General features: G+C 44.6%; 1 protein-coding gene across 5 annotated transcripts in view; it reads left to right on the top strand.

Moving 5' to 3' along the window:
* gtdc1 (glycosyltransferase-like domain containing 1) overlaps positions 1 to 14596 on the top strand; it is a 609229-nt gene that overhangs the window by 489880 nt on the left and 104753 nt on the right. The window lies entirely within an intron of this gene.

The following is a 14596-nucleotide window of genomic DNA, read 5'->3' on the forward strand; positions in this document are numbered from 1 at the left end:
ATAATCTCACACTACCTGCCTTATAGCCCCTCTTGAAGACAGTCAACGGATTACACTTGACCTTCTCCACTCTATTGTAAGAAAAAACTTAAATTCTCAAGGTTTCCTTCACAGTGGCTGATCATTCCTAGATTATCTTGGTAAATTTACACTGCATTTTTTTCCATTGCATTTTCATCCTTCCTGTAATGGAGTCCTCCAAAATTGTATAGTACTAAAACTTTGGCATAACTGAAATCATGAATAGTTCAACATGACCTCCTTCAGATGTAGAACAAAGGTTTATATTTGCCTTTTCGATTGCTTCATCTAATTCTACTGTAATCCTCACCAGTGTAGCAGCATATCAAAACTCCTATCAAAGCTCTTTTATTCCATCTCCATTCTTAAAATTAGGATGAGACATTTTGGGATCTTGCTGAGTGTAATTAAGCTTCTGTATTTCTGTCTACGTAACAGAAGTTGTTCTTCAAAGGTACGTCACTGGATGTATGGGGCTTTGGGATACTCGGAGGTTGTACAAGACTTTATGTAATTGTGCATTTTTTTCCTTTTCCTGAGGTGGATTTTCTATTTCCATTTGAAAATGTAAGACTTAACATTTTTCTATATTAAACTGTATCAGTCATCACAGCTGCCCAGCCTTCAAATCTTTCTCTCTTCTCCTAAAGCTTATCATAATCTTCATCGCAGTTGTCATACCCCAAATCTGGTGTCATCAGTAAAATATCAATATTGTTCCCTCAATCCCTGAATACAAATTATTTATGTACTTTAACACGTAGGATCAGACTGCTGTTTTTAATGTCCCTTTATTCTTCTGTAGGCTTATGTGCTATCTTGTTCTCTGTCATTAATGATGACTGTCTCCAGATGGAGCATTGTCATTACACTTTTTTGAAGTGCCCTTCTCTCTTTCAGCATTTTCAGAGCTTTTCCTGTGACCAGATTCATTGGTTTGATTTAGAAGTTGTACTTTACAAACCCACCCTTAGAGACCGTTGCATGATCTGGGACCAACCGTGCTCACTCCAATCGCAACAAGCTACATATTGGAATTTATGTAGACTTGTATTATGGTCAATTAATAAACATTTTTATTTACAGGTTACAGAACAGATAGATCAGAAATAGGATTAGCTAATACTATAACAGTAAAATAATCAATCATAAATATTCTTTGAAAAATCCACAAGGTATCAATTATCCTTCTGAATATTCTGATAAAGAAGTGAAAATGACAGTAATTTTGCTGCATGAGGTTTCCAGATACATTTTTGCAAGTAAAGCTTCCTTTTCTGTTTCTCTTCAACTAAATCCTGTGCCGCTGACCACTTATTCAGAGATGACTCTCAAACTGGAAAATCTTTCCTTTATAAACCAGTTTCTTTTGATCTCGCAACATATTTTTCCAATTTCATTAACTTCCTCAAAATCTATTTCTTCCACCATGATTTTGTTTACTTCCCCTAAGAATGGCACACGCAAGCATAATGGTGTATTTGTACAATCATCTCTGCTACCTATTGTTGGAATGTTAAAGACCTATTCAATGAATTTTAATCTACCTCTTGTTTCAGCGCCACTTGCTGCCGAATCAAGAAGTTGTGTTTTTTCCTTGGTGAATGCTTAAAAAGAGTCCAGATTAATTTGCTCAGTAAAAGTCTGTTGTAGGCTAAACAGCCCTTGATGTGAAGTACTGACTCCTTAAATATCCCTTAACTTCTAATGTTAACTATTAGTCAGCACAAAAAACATTCTATTCTACTGATTTCTTTCCTGATTTTAAAAAGTATAGATAGGTCTTTTTCAGCATAAGCTTATCTTTCTACAGTTTTTCAGTTAACGGTTTAGTACTTACAACTATTTTCACCTTCCTTTGGACACCTTTCAATATTGTGTTTTGGTAAGTATTAGATTTACCAAATGTGATCTCAGCAATTGTTTCCCAAATTGTAAAGGATGCTCCTAGCACTTAATTTGTTTGCCTATTTGGGTTTTAGAACATAGACAAAGAACTGTACAGCACAGTACAGGCCCTTCGGCCCACGTTGTTGTGCCGAACTGGTCTGAAACTAAGATCAAATCAACCTACTCCCAATCATTCTCGTGCACTCCATATGCCTATCCAATAACCGCTTGAAAGTTCCTAAAGTGTCCATAGCTGGGAGTGCGTTCCACGCCCCAACCACTCTGAGTAAAGAACCTACCTATGATATCCCGCCTATATCTTCCACCATGAACCTTATAGTTATGCCCCCTTGTAACAGCTACATCCACCCGAGGAAAAAGTCACTGAACGTCCACTCTATTTATCCCTCTCATCATCTTATGCATCTCAATTAAGTCAGCTCTCATCCTCCTTTGCTCCAATGAGAAAAGCCCTAGCTCGCTCAACCTTTCCTCATAAGACCGACCCTCCAAACCAGGCAGCATCCTGGTAAATCTCCTTTGCACCCTTTCCAATGCTTCCACATCCTTCCTATAATAAGATATCCAGAACTGCACACAATACTCCAAATGTGGTCTAATCAAGGTCTTGTACAGTTGCAGCATAACCTCACGGCTCTTAAACTCAATTCGCCTGTTAATAGATGCTAACACACTATAGGCTTTCTTCACGGCTCTATCCACTTGGGTGGCAACTTCCAGAGATCTATGGACATGAACTCCGAGATCTCTCTCTGCTCCTCCACATTCTTCAGAACCCTGTCGTTAACCCTGTAATCCGCATTCAAATTTGTCCTACCAAAATGAATCACCTCACACTTATCAGGGTTAAACTCCATCTGCCACTTTTCAGCCCAGCTCTGCATCCTATCAATGTCTCTTTTCAGCCTACAACAGCCCTCCACATTATCCACTACTCCACCAATCTTGGTGTCATCACCAAATTTACTAACCTAACCTTCAACTCCATCATCCAAGTTTGATAAAAATCACAAATAGCAGAGGACCCAGCACTGATCCATGTGGTACACCGCTGGTGACTGGGATCCAGGATGAAAATTTACCATCTACCACCACCCTCTGTCTTCTTTGTGATAGCCACTTACTGATCCAATCAGCCAAATTTCCCTCTATGCCATGCCTCCTTACTTTCTGCATGAGCCGACTATGGGGCTCCTTATCAAATGCCTTACTAAAATCCATGTATACGACATCAACTGCTCTACCTTCATCTATGTACTTAGTTACTTCCTCAAAGAATGCAATCAAACTAGTGAGGCACGACTTACCCCTCACAAATCCGATTTGTTTAATGGTATTTCTGGAGAATTTATATATCCTAGTATTGTTCTTTTTTTTATTTGGTGTTGTACATTGTGATATTACTTTAAGTCTTGGATAATGAACATGCAAATCTCTTTTTTCTACAACTTATTTATTGAATGTATTTCTTGTGTAATGGTACTTCTTTTTGTGTTCAATGTACATTTCTGTTAATGAGCATTTTCCAAATCTCTCTAGGTCTCTTGAATTGGCACCGCTCCTCTTCCTACTTTGCTACCTAACTTGGTGTCATCTGCAAACTTAGACATTGTAAATACAATACCTTTTAGGTTGTTAACAAATCTTCAAGGTTAATCCCCCAGGGATGCTCTGAGTCACAGCTGCCCTATTATCTAACCAATTGATCATCTAATTTCCAACTTAATTGTGGATCCCACAAGCTTTCACTTGAACCATAGGTTTCCTGTGAGGATTTTAAAAAATTTTGTATATTAGCTATCATAACTGGGTACAGCTGGAGGCAACTGTAACAAAAACAGATGCCTCCCAGATTTGACCCTGATGATTGCTGGGAGCATAGAAAGACTCACTTACTAGGTACTAAAGGGGCAAGTTAGAGATTTTCCAAAATCTGATGCAAGCTCCAATCATCCTCCTTCAGCTAACACTAGTTAACGGGATGTTAGAACATCTGCACACAAGTAATAGTTCCAAGTAATCTCATTCTGTGGAGCACAGTTCTCCAGACAGGAGAAGCATTGAGTGAAGCTTTGCCATTGACATTCTTTGAATTCTTCTGAATTGATACAAATGCTGAGATGCAGCTGTTGCGTTCTTAAATATGGAATTCAATTAATTATGCAAAGTATTAACTCTTTGCAGTAAATTTGAGCATTACCTACAAAGTTACTTCAGTGCATCGAACATAATTTGGCAGCACGGTGGCACAGTAGTTAGCACTGCTGCCTCGCATCGGCAGGGCCCTGGGTTCAATTCTGGCCTGAGGTGGAGTTTGCACATTCTCCCCATTTCTGCGTGGATTTCCCCCAGGTGCTCCAGTTTCCTACAGTCCAGAGATGTACAGGTTAGGTGGATTGACCATGCTAAATTGCCCTTTAGTGTGTCCAAAGGTTAGGTGGAGTTACATGGATAGGACGGGAGAGTGAGCCTAGGGTACTATCTAGGAGGGTCGATGCAGACTCGATGGGCCGAATGACCTCCTTCTGCACTGAGTGCTTCTGCACTGAGTGATTCTATGTTGCTATGAATTGCTTTCCTGAATTTGTTATCCATAAAGTGCACTTTACAAAGCATAATATAAATATACTATAAATATAAACAAAGTAAAACACTTTCCACTGCTTTGATAACTTATGAAGTTGTTTGCCCTATGTGAAAAACTATTTTATAAATTCAGTATCTTTGATTCAACCAAAATTGAGGATCACATTGAGAAATGGTAATATAGATCAATAGTGGGGTAAAGAAGACTTGTCATTAGTTACAAAGCAACAGAAAGTGAACGAAGAATTGAAGAAAGGAATTGAGGCACAGCATGGATAAATACTGAGTTAAACTTTGATTTTCATCTCACTAAAGCTGCAAAGAATCTTGTGTTGGCTACTTGGTAATTAATAGATTGTAGCCATGGTTTAGATCTGAGAGGCCACACTGCTTAAATTAACAAAATTGCAGGATTGTAATATTACCGTGGTCTATTGTGCTTCAGACAAACCAAAATCTGCAATAATGCTATTTGAGAAACAATAGTTATTGATACAGCATGTAATTGGCTGAAGACATACATTTCCAAAAGAGAGTGATACTTAACAGTAGTGTATTATTTTCTGCAAAAGAAGCCTCCAAATTAGTGCTTCCCAATTTTTTTCTGCTGTGACTCCATTTTAATGCTTCACACTTGGTGTTACTCCCTCAGTGAAAATTTGCAGGGTCTGGGGGAGTGAAGAGGAGAGTTGTTCGGAGGGTTAGGGGGTCCAAACAGCATGGATACGGGCACAAAAAATAACGAAGCCAACTATCATTTTGCAGGCTCTGTTGTAATTAGCAATTGGCCCTCAGAACGCATTGAATTACACTATGCCCACAGGCAAAAAAATAGTGCACATTTAAGGGTACCTTGCACCCGATCCCTGGACTCTCAGATTGGAGTCTCCGCTCCATAGCCGTCATTGCTGTCTTGGAGCTCATGACGCCAATTGTGACCCCATTGGGGGTCGTGACCCATAGTTTGGAAACCCGTTTTAAATGGCCCTCGAGAAACAAACAAACAAAGAAACAAAGAAATGTACAGCACAGGAACAGGCCCTTCGGCCCTCCAAGCCCGTGCCGACCATACTGCCCGACTAAACTACAATCTTCTACACTTCCTGGGTCCGTATCCTTCTATTCCCATCCTATTCATATATTTGTCAAGATGCCCCTTAAATGTCCCTATCGTCCCTGCCTCCACTACCTCCTCCGGTAGTGAGTTCCAGGCACCCACTACCCTCTGCGTAAAAAACTTGCCTCGTACATCTACTCTAAACTTTGCCCCTCTCACCTTAAACCTATGCCCCCTAGTAATTGACCCCTCTACCCTGGGGAAAAGCCTCTGACTATCCACTCTGTCTATGCCCCTCATAATTTTGTATACCTCTATCAGGTCGCCCCTCAACCTCCTTCGTTCCAGTGAGAACAAACCGAGTTTATTCAATCGCTCCTCGTAGCTTATGCCCTCCATACCAGGCAACATTCTGGTAAATCTCTTCTGCACCCTCTCTAAAGCCTCCACATCCTTCTGGTAGTGTGGCGACCAGAATTGAACACTATACTCCAAGTGTGGCCTAACTAAGGTTCTATACAGCTGCAACATGACTTGCCAATTCTTATACTCAATGCCCCGGCCAATGAAGGCAAGCATGCCGTATGCCTTCTTGACTACCTTCTCCACCTGTGTAGCCCCTTTCAGTGATCTGTGGACCTGTACTCCTAGATCTCTTTGACTTTCAATACTCTTGAGGGTTCTACCATTCACCGTATATTCCCTACCTGCATTAGCCCTTCCAAAATGCATTACCTCACATTTGTCCAGGTTAAACTCCATCTGCCATCTCTCCGCCCAAGTCTCCAGACAATCTAAATCCTGCTGTATCCTCAGACAGTCCTCATCGCTATCCGCAATTCCACCAACCTTTGTGTCGTCTGCAAACTTACTAATCAGACCAGTTACATTTTCCTCCAAATCATTTATATATACTACAAAGAGCAAAGGTCCCAGCACTGATCCCTGTGGAACACCACTGGTCACAGCCCTCCAATTAGAAAAGCATCCCTCCATTGCTACCCTCTGCCTTCTATGGCCTAGCCAGTTCTGTATCCACCTTGCCAGTTCACCCCTGATCCCGTGTGACTTCACCTTTTGTACTAGTCTACCATGAGGGACCTTGTCAAAGGCCTTACTGAAGTCCATATAGACAACATCTACTGCCCTACCTGCATCAATCATCTTAGTGACCTCCTCGAAAAACTCTATCAAGTTAGTGAGACACGACCTCCCCTTCACAAAACCGTGCTGCCTCTCACTAATACGTCCATTTGCTTCCAAATGGGAGTAGATCCTGTCTCGAAGAATTCTCTCCAGTAATTTCCCTACCACTGAAGTAAGGCTCACCGGCCTGTAGTTCCCGGGATTATCCCTGCCACCCTTCTTAAACAGAGGAACAACATTGGCTATTCTCCAGTCCTCCGGGACATCCCCTGAAGACAGCGAGGATCCAAAGATTTCTGTCAAGGCCTCAGCAATTTCCTCTCCAGCCTCCTTCAGTATTCTGGGGTAGATCCCATCCGGCCCTGGGGACTTATCTACCTTAATATTTTTTAAGACACCCAACACCTCGTCTTTTTGGATCACAATGTGACCCAGGCTATCTACACCCCCTTCTCCAGACTCAACATCTACCAATTCCTTCTCTTTGGTGAATACTGATGCAAAGTATTCATTTAGTACCTCGCCCATTTCCTCTGGCTCCACACATAGATTCCCTTGCCTATCCTTCAGTGGGCCAACCCTTTCCCTGGCTACCCTCTTGCTTTTTATGTAAGTGTAAAAAGCCTTGGGATTTTCCTTAACCCTATTTGCCAATGACTTTTCATGACCCCTTCTAGCCCTCCTGACTCCTTGCTTAAGTTCCTTCCTACTTTCCTTATATGCCACACAGGCTTCGTCTGTTCCCAGCCTTTTAGCCCTGACAAATGCCTCCTTTTTCTTTTTGACGAGGCCTACAATATCATTCGTCATCCAAGGTTCCCGAAAATTGCCGTATTTATCTTTCTTCCTCACAGGAACATGCCTGTCCTGTATTCCTTTCAACTGACACTTGAAAGCCTCCCACATGTCAGATGTTGATTTGCCCTCAAACATCCGCCCCCAATCTATGTTCTTCAGGTCCCGCCTAATATTGTTATAATTAGCCTTCCCCCAATTTAGCACATTCATCCTCGGACCACTCTTATCCTTGTCCACCAGTACTTTAAAACTTACTGAATTGTGGTCACTGTTACCGAAATGCTCCCCTACTGAAACATCTACCACCTGGCCGGGCTCATTCCCCAATACCAGGTCCAGTACCGCCCCTTCCCTAGTTGGACTGTTTACATATTGTTTTAAGAAGCCCTCCTGGATGCTCCTTACAAACTCTGCCCCGTCTAAGCCCCTGGCACTAAGTGAGTCCCAGTCAATATTGGGGAAGTTGAAGTCTCCCATCACCACAACCCTGTTGTTTTTACTCTTTTCCAAAATCTGTCTACCTATCTGCTCCTCTAACTCCCGCTGGCTGTTGGGAGGCCTGTAGTATACCCCCAACATTGTGACTGCACCCTTCTTGTTCCTGATCTCTACCCATATAGCCTCACTGCCCTCTGAGGTGTCCTCTCGCTGTATAGCTGTGATACTCTCCTGAACAAGTAACGCAACTCCGCCTCCCCTTTTACATCCCCCTCTATCCCGCCTGAAACATCTAAATCCTGGAACGTTTAGCTGCCAATCCTGCCCTTCCCTCAACCAGGTCTCTGTAATGGCAACAACATCATAGTTCCAAGTAGTAATCCAAGCTCTAAGTTCATCTGCCTTACCCGTAATGCTCCTTGCATTAAAACATATGCACTTCAGGCCACCAGCCCCGCTGTGTTCAGCAACTTCTCCCCGTCTGCTCTGCCTCAGAGCCACACTGTCCCTATTCCCTAGTTCTCCCTCAACGCTCTCACCTTCTGACCTATTGCTCCCGTGCCCACCCCCCTGCCATACTAGTTTAAACCCTCCCGTGTGACACTAGCAAATCTCGCGGCCAGGATATTTATGCCTCTCCGGTTTAGATGCAACCCGTCCATCTTATACAGGTCACACCTGCCCCGGAAGAGCTCCCAGTGGTCCAGATAACAGAAACCCTCCCTCCTACACCAGCTGTTTAGCCACGTGTTTGTCTGCTCTATCTTCCTATTTCTAGCCTCACTGGCACGTGGCACAGGGAGTAATCCCGAGATTACAACCCTCGAGGTCCTGTCTTTTAACTTTCTGCCTAGCTCCCTGAACTCCTGCTGCAGGACCCCATGCCCCTTCCTGCCTATGTCGTTAGTACCAATATGTACAACGACCTCTGCCTGTTTGCCCTCCCCCTTCAGGATTCCCTCTACCCGTTCGGAGACATCCTGGACCCTGGCACCAGGGAGGCAACATACCATCCTGGAGTCTCTTTCACGTCCACAGAAGCGCCTATCTGTGCCCCTGACTATAGAGTCCCCTATAACTATTACTCTTCTGCGCTTTGACCCTCCCTTCTGAACATCAGAGCCAGCCGTGGTGCCACTGCTCTGGCTGCTGCTGTTTTCCCCTGATAGGCTATCCCCCCCGACAGTATCCAAAGGGGTATATCTGTTCGAGAGGGGGACAACCACAGGGGATTCCTGCACTGACTGCCTGCCCTTTCTGGTGGTCACCCATTTCTCTGCCTGCACCTTGGGTGTGACCACACTTACATAACTGCGATCTATGACGCTTTCCGCCACCTGCATGCTCCTAAGTGCATCCAATTGCTGCTCCAACCGAACCATGCGGTCTGTGAGGAGCTGCAGTTGGGTGCACTTTCTGCAGATGAAGCCATCCGGGACGCTGGAAGCCTCCCGGACCTGCCACATCTCACAGTCAGAGCACAGCACCCCTCTAACTGACATTGCGTCAATTAATTAAAATTAAAATTTGTCTTTTTTTTTTAAATACTTTTTTTTTTTTTAATTACAAAGTTACTGTCAACTATCTGTTTCCTAGCACTAGATTTCTAATAGAAATGCGATAGCTAACTATAATATTCTCCGATCTCTGGCTTAGATATCCTCTAAATTATAATTAAGTTATTATGTTTAATTAGTTCCCAAATACTCAAAAAAATTTAGGTTCGAATCCCAACCAGCCACTCAGGTCACAGCTTTTCTGTGATGTCACTTCAGTTTCCCCCCGACACACACAATTTGAAAAAAAAGGTATAAAAGTAAAAATCACTTGCTTACCTTCTGAGATGTTCTCAGGTTCTCTCGCTGGCAGAGACTGCTCCTCCACCTCCAATCCTTGACCTGCACAATGCTAATAATATAATAATATAATATGGCACTTACCTTACACCAACGGGTCTTATTATTAGGTTAGAGGAGGAGGGCGGGTGGGAGACACTACACGTGTAGTGTCTCGGGTTTCCTCTCCACCAGAATTTATTGGTTGGGGGGGGGGGGGAAACTTGCCAGAGGTCGAACTTCCGGTTCCCGCCGAAATCCAAAGGGCTGCTCCTGTAAAGGTAAGGTTTTTAAACACACTACTCACCTCCAAGAAGGCCCCTGCGCACCGCTGCCGCCGAAATCCAAAGGGCTGCTCCTGTAAAGGTAAGAGCTTTTAAACTAACTACTCACCTCCCAGAAGGCCCCTGCGCACCGCTGCCGCCGAAATCCAAAGGGCTGCTCCTGTAAAGGTAAGGTTTTTAAACACACTACTCACCTCCAAGAAGGCCCCTGCGCACCGCTGCCGCCGAAATCCAAAGGGCTGCTCCTGTAAAGGTAAGAGCTTTTAAACTAACTACTCACCTCCCAGAAGGCCCCTGCGCACCGCTGCCGCCGAAATCCAAAGGGCTGCTCCTGTAAAGGTAAGGTTTTTAAACACACTACTCACCTCCAAGAAGGCCCCTGCGCACCGCTGCCGCCGAAATCCAAAGGGCTGCTCCTGTAAAGGTAAGAGCTTTTAAACTAACTACTCACCTCCCAGAAGGCCCCTGCGCACCGCTGCCGCCGAAATCCAAAGGGCTGCTCCTGTAAAGGTAAGGTTTTTAAACACACTACTCACCTCCAAGAAGGCCCCTGCGCACCGCTGCCGCCGAAATCCAAAGGGCTGCTCCTGTAAAGGTAAGAGCTTTTAAACTAACTACTCACCTCCCAGAAGGCCCCTGCGCACCGCTGCCGCCGAAATCCAAAGGGCTGCTCCTGTAAAGGTAAGGTTTTTAAACACACTACTCACCTCCAAGAAGGCCCCTGCGCACCGCTGCCGCCGAAATCCAAAGGGCTGCTCCTGTAAAGGTAAGAGCTTTTAAACTAACTACTCACCTCCCAGAAGGCCCCTGCGCACCGCTGCCGCCGAAATCCAAAGGGCTGCTCCTGTAAAGGTAAGGTTTTTAAACACACTACTCACCTCCAAGAAGGCCCCTGCGCACCGCTGCCGCCGAAATCCAAAGGGCTGCTCCTGTAAAGGTAAGAGCTTTTAAACTAACTACTCACCTCCCAGAAGGCCCCTGCGCACCGCTGCCGCCGAAATCCAAAGGGCTGCTCCTGTAAAGGTAAGGTTTTTAAACACACTACTCACCTCCAAGAAGGCCCCTGCGCACCGCTGCCGCCGAAATCCAAAGGGCTGCTCCTGTAAAGGTAAGAGCTTTTAAACTAACTACTCACCTCCCAGAAGGCCCCTGCGCACCGCTGCCGCCGAAATCCAAAGGGCTGCTCCTGTAAAGGTAAGGTTTTTAAACACACTACTCACCTCCAAGAAGGCCCCTGCGCACCGCTGCCGCCGAAATCCAAAGGGCTGCTCCTGTAAAGGTAAGAGCTTTTAAACTAACTACTCACCTCCCAGAAGGCCCCTGCGCACCGCTGCCGCCGAAATCCAAAGGGCTGCTCCTGTAAAGGTAAGGTTTTTAAACACACTACTCACCTCCAAGAAGGCCCCTGCGCACCGCTGCCGCCGAAATCCAAAGGGCTGCTCCTGTAAAGGTAAGAGCTTTTAAACTAACTACTCACCTCCCAGAAGGCCCCTGCGCACCGCTGCCGCCGAAATCCAAAGGGCTGCTCCTGTAAAGGTAAGGTTTTTAAACACACTACTCACCTCCAAGAAGGCCCCTGCGCACCGCTGCCGCCGAAATCCAAAGGGCTGCTCCTGTAAAGGTAAGAGCTTTTAAACTAACTACTCACCTCCCAGAAGGCCCCTGCGCACCGCTGCCGCCGAAATCCAAAGGGCTGCTCCTGTAAAGGTAAGGTTTTTAAACACACTACTCACCTCCAAGAAGGCCCCTGCGCACCGCTGCCGCCGAAATCCAAAGGGCTGCTCCTGTAAAGGTAAGAGCTTTTAAACTAACTACTCACCTCCCAGAAGGCCCCTGTGCACCGCTGCCGCCGAAATCCAAAGGGCTGCTCCTGTAAAGGTAAGGTTTTTAAACACACTACTCACCTCCAAGAAGGCCCCTGCGCACCGCTGCCGCCGAAATCCAAAGGGCTGCTCCTGTAAAGGTAAGGTTTTTAAACACACTACTCACCTCCCAGAAGGCCCCTGCGCACCGCTGCCGCCGAAATCCAAAGGGCTGCTCCTGTAAAGGTAAGAGCTTTTAAACTAACTACTCACCTCCCAGAAGGCCCCTGCGCACCGCTGCCGCCGAAATCCAAAGGGCTGCTCCTGTAAAGGTAAGAGCTTTTAAACTCACTACTCACCTCCCAGAAGGCCCCTGCGCACCGCTGCCGCCGAAATCCAAAGGGCTGCTCCTGTAAAGGTAAGGTTTTTAAACTCACTACTCACCTCCCAGAAGGCCCCTGCGCACCGCTGCCGCCGAAATCCAAAGGGCTGCTCCTGTAAAGGTAAGGTTTTTAAACACACTACTCACCTCCAAGAAGGCCCCTGCGCACCGCTGCCGCCGAAATCCAAAGGGCTGCTCCTGTAAAGGTAAGAGCTTTTAAACTAACTACTCACCTCCCAGAAGGCCCCTGCGCACCGCTGCCGCCGAAATCCAAAGGGCTGCTCCTGTAAAGGTAAGAGCTTTTAAACTAACTACTCACCTCCCAGAAGGCCCCTGCGCACCGCTGCCGCCGAAATCCAAAGGGCTGCTCCTGTAAAGGTAAGGTTTTTAAACACACTACTCACCTCCAAGAAGGCCCCTGCGCACCGCTGCCGCCGAAATCCAAAGGGCTGCTCCTGTAAAGGTAAGAGCTTTTAAACTAACTACTCACCTCCCAGAAGGCCCCTGTGCACCGCTGCCGCCGAAATCCAAAGGGCTGCTCCTGTAAAGGTAAGGTTTTTAAACACACTACTCACCTCCAAGAAGGCCCCTGCGCACCGCTGCCGCCGAAATCCAAAGGGCTGCTCCTGTAAAGGTAAGGTTTTTAAACACACTACTCACCTCCCAGAAGGCCCCTGCGCACCGCTGCCGCCGAAATCCAAAGGGCTGCTCCTGTAAAGGTAAGAGCTTTTAAACTAACTACTCACCTCCCAGAAGGCCCCTGCGCACCGCTGCCGCCGAAATCCCAAAAAAAAAAAAAAAAAAAAAAAAAAAAAAAAAAAAAAAAAAAAGATAGCAAGGCTCTGATGTTGAGATCAAATATTTTTCAATTAAAATAATTGGCTCTTGGATAAACTGGTCATGTATCAAATCTTTCTTTAATACTTTCAATACATTGACTTCCAATCGCAGGGCACCTTTTTTAAAACTAAGAGGGAATTATTTGGAATTTATTCAAGCGCTAAGAGTATTTTGAAATTTTGGCTATAAACCTTAAATTCCATCATGCACACACCAATCCAACTTTGAATATTTAAACTGTTAAAAAATCACAGCAGAATTATATCACTCACTGTCTTGACCACTTGATTCTACCCTGTTTGTGTCCACGAAATGATGGGTTGCAATATGGACATTTTGACAATGTTCTCAACATTTCTCTGTTGTGTTATGTTTCTTCAAATAGCATAAACTGCTTCCTTGATGTATGCTTTGACAAAGGAAGCTCCCGACTCGGAGATAGATTTAACACATTTATTGAACAGTTAACAATTCTCCTACTTGAGTTCGACTCTCCTGCTAATCTAACTGTAGTAACTCAGTCTAATTAAACCAGTCTGCTCTAAGCCACGTGCTGGGTGTGATGCTGCTGATCAACCCTGATGTACTCTCTAGATGTCTGTCTGCGGAAAGGGCCAGAGCATGTGTGCCCTGTCCTTTTATATGGGTTGTGAAGTGTCCCCTTGTGGTAATGCCACCTCTGGGTGTCTTGACTGCTCATTGGTTGTGTCCTATTCTAAGTGTTCATTAGCTGCATGTTTGCATATCATGACATCGCAGGTGCTCCTTCTAGTGTTTACTTAGTTGTAGTGTATTTACATTAACCCCTTGTGTATATACGGTGATGCATATCACCACATCCTCCATGGATCAAAATTATACCCTTCCTGGTGAATAGCAGAAATATGTAGTAATGATGAGTCGCATTCAGACCATGTTCTTGAAAATTTTTTAGGAAGACAGTATTGCTGCCTCCATATGACAACGCAACAACAAATCCACTTTTGAATACGAGAGGATTACTGCAATGTGTATTGAGAATTTCCATGTGACTTGACTAGCAGATTACAAATAAAAAGCACATAGCAAATATATATTTTGTTAGCTGTTAATTCTACGTCGTTAGTGTCAATCAATAGATTATTTGCATGTTGTAATGTTTTATATAAACAGGCAAATCTTGAAAATTGGCCCTTAATTTGTCTGCACCTTTAACAATCAAAAAAGCTAGCTTGGAGGAAGCGAGGAGTGATTTCTCTACATTCGAAATGTCAACCTTCTGAAGGAGCAAGGAAAAGAGAAGCCTATAGCGAACTGCAGTTATCATTCGTTACCTAGGATATTTAACTGTTGCCATTTGTTTAACGTCTTTTTGATCACTTATAATATATCATTTTTATTATTTTTTAAATGTTCTTTTTAATAGTGTGTGCTTACAATATGCACTGGAGTGGAATTGGTGTAGAAGAGTTCCTGAGTCTCTTTATTCCTTTGAAGCCACTCAATTCAAGCACGGG

This window comes from Scyliorhinus torazame, chromosome 2 (genome assembly GCF_047496885.1).
Source record: "Scyliorhinus torazame isolate Kashiwa2021f chromosome 2, sScyTor2.1, whole genome shotgun sequence".
NCBI classification, from domain to species: Eukaryota; Metazoa; Chordata; class Chondrichthyes; order Carcharhiniformes; family Scyliorhinidae; genus Scyliorhinus; species Scyliorhinus torazame.